The sequence below is a fragment of the Colobus angolensis genome, unplaced genomic scaffold (assembly GCF_000951035.1).
Source record: "Colobus angolensis palliatus isolate OR3802 unplaced genomic scaffold, Cang.pa_1.0 Scaffold328, whole genome shotgun sequence".
NCBI classification, from domain to species: domain Eukaryota; kingdom Metazoa; phylum Chordata; class Mammalia; order Primates; family Cercopithecidae; genus Colobus; species Colobus angolensis.
Window position 1 is genome coordinate 3,288,824 of NW_012116577.1, and position 6,017 is coordinate 3,294,840.

Consider the following 6,017-nt stretch of genomic DNA (forward strand, 5'->3'; position numbering starts at 1 on the left):
AAAAAAAAAAAAAAAAAGAAGACCTAGTCCCTTCCCTTAAGGAATTCACAGTTTAAAGGAGAAGCAAGGGAAGGAAACAAAGCATCATAATGTAGGGTAATGAGTGTTTGAATAGAAGTAAGCATTGGATGTAGGAATTCACAAGAGGGAAACTTAGACTGGGAGTCTTAGAATAAACATCTTGGAGGAAATGACATCTGAATTTTGAAGTCTATCAGGGAAAGAAGCAAGAAAATGGGTTAAGGGATAGAGAAAAAAGTGCCCTGAATGAGATCAAGCTTAGGAAGTGTGTTAGTCCATTCTCATGCTGTTGATAAAGACATACCTGAGACTGGGTAATTAATAAAGAAAAAGAGGTTGAATGGGCTCACCGTTCCAAGTGGCTGAGGAGGCCTCACAATCATCGCAGAAGGTGAAAGACATGTCTTTACATGGCAGCAGGCAAGAGCGAATGACACCCAAGCGAAAGGGGTTTCCCCTTTTAAAACTATCAGCTCTTGGAAGACTTATTCACTACCATGAGAACAGTATGGGGGAAGCTGCCCCCATGATTCAATTATCTCCCATCGGGTCCCTCCCACAACACATGGGAATTATGGGAGCTACAATTCAAGATGAGATTTGAGTGGGGACACAGCCAAACCATATCAAGAGGGAAAGTTGGAAGTGGAAGAAATGACGCTGGAGCAGTGGCAGGGAATAGATTACAAAGTGTCTTTCATGCCATGCTAAAGGGCTTTAATTTTACCTAGAAGGTGCAATTGGAAGAATGTAAACATAAGTATGCTTTGATCGGTGTGTGAAGAATGGACAAAGGGTGACCCCGAAGACAAGGGAAACCAGTTGGAAAACTCCCGTGTTGTAGTGAGGGTGGCACAGAGGAGACAAATTATAGACATGAAGGAGCAAAGGCTGGTTCCTGGGTTTTGCCTTGGGAGTCTGAGTGGGAGGCATTGCCATTCACCACGAGAGGCAAATTAGAAGGAATAGGCTTGGGCAGGAATTCCATTTTGGATACGTTGAGGTGTCTAGAGGCCCTCAATGGCCATTTTCAGTCCATGTCTGGATATTTTAGTTTGGAGCTTAGGAGAGAAATCTTGGCTGGGAGTAAAGTGGCAAGTCACCAGCATAAGTCACCAGCATACAGGTGACATGTGCAGTCATAACGCTGTGCTGCTTTTCACAAGGAGAGAACACACCGTGAGAAGATGGTTGATGGTAGACAATGAGTGGGCAGGGGACTGAGAAGCAGCTGCTGGATATTTAGAAGGAAAACTAGAAAAGTAGTGATGGGAAAGGGAAGACTGCTTAATGAGAGGGGAGTGGCCAAGAGGGTTAAATGCTAAAGAGCTCAAGTAAGTTAAAACTAAAAAGAACCACTGTACCTAGACAATAAGAGGTCAGCGTGGACCTTTGAGACCAATGTTTCACTGATGTGGTGGAGTCAGAGGGCAGAGGTCAGGGAATTGAGAAGTGAATGAGAAATGGGAAAGTGAAGCCATAAATGTGGTCAGTGAAGTCTAAAATCTTAGAGTTTGGTTAACTTTAGTTACTTGTTTACTTTTACTGTGTTTTCTCCTTCTTGCCCTGACACATTTTCCACTTACTCTCTTCCTCCTGGTTTCCAATGAATGGCTGCAGCGTTCTCATGTTCCTTCTGGTATTTTTTCACTTAATTATTAATGTGTAAGTACTTATTAACCTTATCTGACTTTTGCAGTGGAAAATAACTGACTTTGGGATGAAATAGAGCTGGGTTTGGATCCCTTGCTAGAGTCCTCAGGGGCTGCTTTTTTTGTTATTAACAGGAGTTTCAATCTATACAGAAATCCTCTCAAACCAGCCAGGAGCCAGGAGCTGAGACTGCTGGGGCTGAGGCAGCTCTTTCCTCCACTTCTGTCTCTCTCTGGGAAATGTCTGTTCTCATCTCTGCTTTTCTCTGTACTTAACAGTGTGCACGTTTTCTAGAAACCACTAGGCCAGTTTGACATATCTGTCAATCCTAGTGCCTTCCATTACACAGCTCCGGAGCCTGACCTTCTCTCAGTATAAATTTTTAAGAGAATACGGTTGTTGGTTAGTCAAGGATTGACTTTAGGATCATGTAATCCAAATAGCAAAAAGTGGCCAGGTGCCACCAGTGGCTCACTTCTGTAATCCCAGCACTTTGCGGGGTGGAGGCAGGACGATAACTTGAGGTCAGGAGTTTGAGATCATCCTGGCGAACATGGTGAAACCCCATCACTACTAAAAATACAAAAATTAGCCAGGCATGATGGCACACACCAGTAATCCCAGCTACTCGGGAGGCTGAGGCAGGAGAATTACTTAAGCCCGGGAAGCAGAGGTTGCAGTGGGCCAAGATTGTGCCCCTGCACTTTAGCCTGGTTGACAGAGCAAGACTCTGTGTCAAAAAAAAAAAAAAAAATAGCAAGAAGTGTCAGTTGGTACAAACAAGGCCACCCAGACCAAACATTTAAGCAAGAGCTATGAGTAAGGGGCAGTTTCCAGGAATGAAGGTTTGAACTGGACAGAAACTGGTGTGGGACTTTGGACAAATCCCTCAATCTTTTCAGTCTTAAACACAGAGTGAAGTTAAAACTTAGTGGGCACAGGGCAGGCCATGGTAGCTCACACCTGTAATCCCAGCACTTTGGGAGACTCAGGCAGGGTGATCACTTGAGGCCAGGCATTTGAGGCCAGCCTGGACAACATAACAAGACCCCATCTCTACAACAAAATGACATCTATAGTTTTAGCTACTCAGGAGGCTGACATGGGAGGATTCCTTGAGCCCAGGAGTTCAAGGCTGCAGTGAGCTGTGTCAGCACCGCTTCATTCCAGCCTAGGTGACAGAGCAAGACTGTATCTTTAAACAAACAAACAAAAATCTTAGTGGATGCTGTGCTGTGCGAGAACTCTTTATCTAGCTGCTAGGAGCACTGCCAGGGGAAAGCGCTCATCTATCATCCTCTCCAGGTATTTCCTGATGGCAGATGGCAGAAGACAGCCTCCTTGTTCAGTCATGTCCTCTTTCCAAGGATTGTCTGCATCCAATTAGTGCTCAATGTTGGGGAAATAATAACCTGTTCCCTGGACCCCCATCAAGTAGGCACAACTCTAAGGGACACTGCAATTCCAGAGCTCCCTGCAGAGGATGGTGGGCCTCTGTTGTGACATGACAGACCAACGTCTCCCTCTGCCCATTCCTGCTTCTGTCCTTTCCCTGTCACATGTGTCGTTTCCAAGAACATTACCTAATAAACTTCCTGCACACTAATCTCAGTCTGAGTCTGCTTCCTAGGGAACCCAACCTTTGACAATACCTTACATCCAGCTTACAATGTTTTGGGAAGAAATAAACGAAATAGGACAACTCCTGGGACACCTTAATTGAAAGCTCTTTCTCTGAGCTCTTACCATGAAGTTTTCTGCTACTTTTTTTTTTTTGAGAAAGAGTCTCACTCTGTTGGTGTGATCTCGGCTCACTGCAACCTCCGCTGCTCGGGCTCAAGCGATTCTCGTGCCTCATCTGCAGAGCAGCCGGGATTACAGGCCTGCACCACCACACCCGGCTAATTTTTGTATTTTTAGTAGACGTGGTTTCACCATGTTAGCCAGGCTGGTCTTGAACTCCTGGCCTCAAAAGATCTGCCCCCCTCAGCCTCCCAAAGTGCTGGGATTACAGGAATGAGCCACGGTGCCCAGCCTCCTCCTCCTACTACTTTTTTTGACGCCTGCTGTTCTCCTAGCCTCTGCGCATGTGTGTATTGTACAGCACTATTGCCTTCTTTACATTATACTCCCCTCTTTTCTGTGTGCGCTCTGCAGTAACTTAAGATTCGCTCCCACAGAGTATTTTCCCTTTGGTTAGGGTCAACTTCATGAGTGTCAATCCTGTGTAGCTACACAGGGCCCAGCACTTGGAAGGGTCTCATGCTTGATTTAGTGCTCTATTCTTGCAATCTTGAAATTCCTTTTCCCTTTTTTTTGAGATGGAGTCTGAAGTCTTGCTCCCTGTTGCCCAGGTTGGAGTGCAGTGTCAAGATCACAGCTCACTGCAGCCTCAACCTTCTGGGCTCCAGCAATCCTCCCATCTCAGCCTCCTTAGTAGCTAAGACTACAGGCGTGCACCACCACATCTGGCTAATTTTTCTATTTTTTATAGAGACAGGGTCTCACTACATTGTCCAGACTGGTCTCAAACTCCTGGACTCAAATGATCCACCCACCTGGGCCTACCAAAGTGCTGGGATTACAGGCATGAGCCACTGGACTGGACCCTTTATTAAATTCTTAATGATTTTTTAATAATGGCTGTGCATTTTCATTTTGCACTGGGCTCCGCAAAAAAAAAAAAAAAAAAAAAAAAATAAGTGAAGCTCCAGAACAGAACATTGGCAACTGACAAGTTTTCCTTGTTAACTCTTCAGATTTGTGTACTGAAAGGTGGTAAAAACAGCTCTTGGACAGGGAAGCTTAAATCAAAGCTAATAATTTTACTAGACAGACCAACCCCACCTCTCTTTATTACCTGGCGTATGCGTGTGGCTGTTCATAAATGTTTGGGGTCTGAGAATCTAGGTATAAGAAAGTTTATGATTGGTACCTAGATCAGCTTGACAGAGAATAAAGACTTCCAAGAGCACAGTGCTGCCTGGTTGGTTGGTTAGTTCGTTTTCAAAAGGCTGAAGATCTACACAACAAATGCAGCAAACTTTATATATTTACATAATGAAGCCCTTGTATGTTTGTATATACATTTTGTGGCAGAGAAGGCAATGGAAAGTGGCTTAAAGTAAGGAGTTTTTTTTTTTTTGAGACAGAATCTTGGTCTGTCACCAGGATGGAGCACAGTGGCACGATCTTGACTCACTGCAACCTCCGCCTCCTGGGTTCAAGCAATTCTCCTGCCTCAGCCTCCTGAGTAACTGAGATTACAAGCATGCACCACCATGCTCAGCTAATTTTTGTGTTTTTAGTAGAGACGGGTTTCACAATGTTGGCCAGGCTGGTCTCGAACTCCTGACCTCAAGTTATCGGCCGTCCTCGGCCTCCCAAAGTGCTGAGATTACAGGTGTGAGCCACCTCACTCAGCCAGAAATAGGGTTTTGATAGTTACTACTGTTTCTTCCCTATCAGTTTACTAAATTTCATCACTGTCAGTATTTTTTGAGTGAGAAAGAGGCAAAAGAATATTAAGAAGAAATTCAATCAGTCAGGGAAAGAGATAGTTTTAAAAAAGAAAAAAGTAAGAAGATACTAAAAGGAAAAAAGCATAAAGAGAAGAGGGAAAAGCATAGAAATATTTGCTAAAAAAGCAAAACCTACAGAGACAGGAACCAGTGGCAGAAATGGGGATATGTTACTGTGTAGGTTGTTTATTAATTCGAATGAATCTCAAATGTCTCACAACAGCCCTACATGGTATTATAATCATCCTCATTTTTAAATGACAAAACCAAGTGACAGCATGGATTAAATAACTTGCTCAGTTATTCTAGGGGACAGTGGAGGGAGATGAGATTGAGGTAACATCATTCTTTGTTGTTGGTGTTGTTGGGTTCTTAGAGACAGGGTCTTGATTTGTTACCCAGGCTGGAATCAGTGGCTCCGTCACTGCAGCCTCAATCTACTGGGCTCAAATGATCCTCCAACCTTGGCCTCCCAAAGCACTGGGATTACAGGTATAAGCCATCATGCCTGGCCTAATTTCACACTCTAAAGCATTTTTTTCACCACCTCTTATGCAAACATGTAAACATTCCAAAAGATAAGTTTCCGTCATCCTTTCAAATAGTGACAACTGATTCAGCAACTTAACATAAATTTATTTGCCTTTGTTCTAACATAATTTTGAAAAAAATATTCATTTATTTGTTTGTTTATTTTTGAGACAGAGTCCCGCTGTGTCATCACCCAGGCTGGAGTGCAGTGGCATAGTCTTTCCTCATGGCAACCTCCATGCTCAGGTTCAAGTGATTCTTTTTTTTTTTGAGACGGAGTCTTGCTCTGTC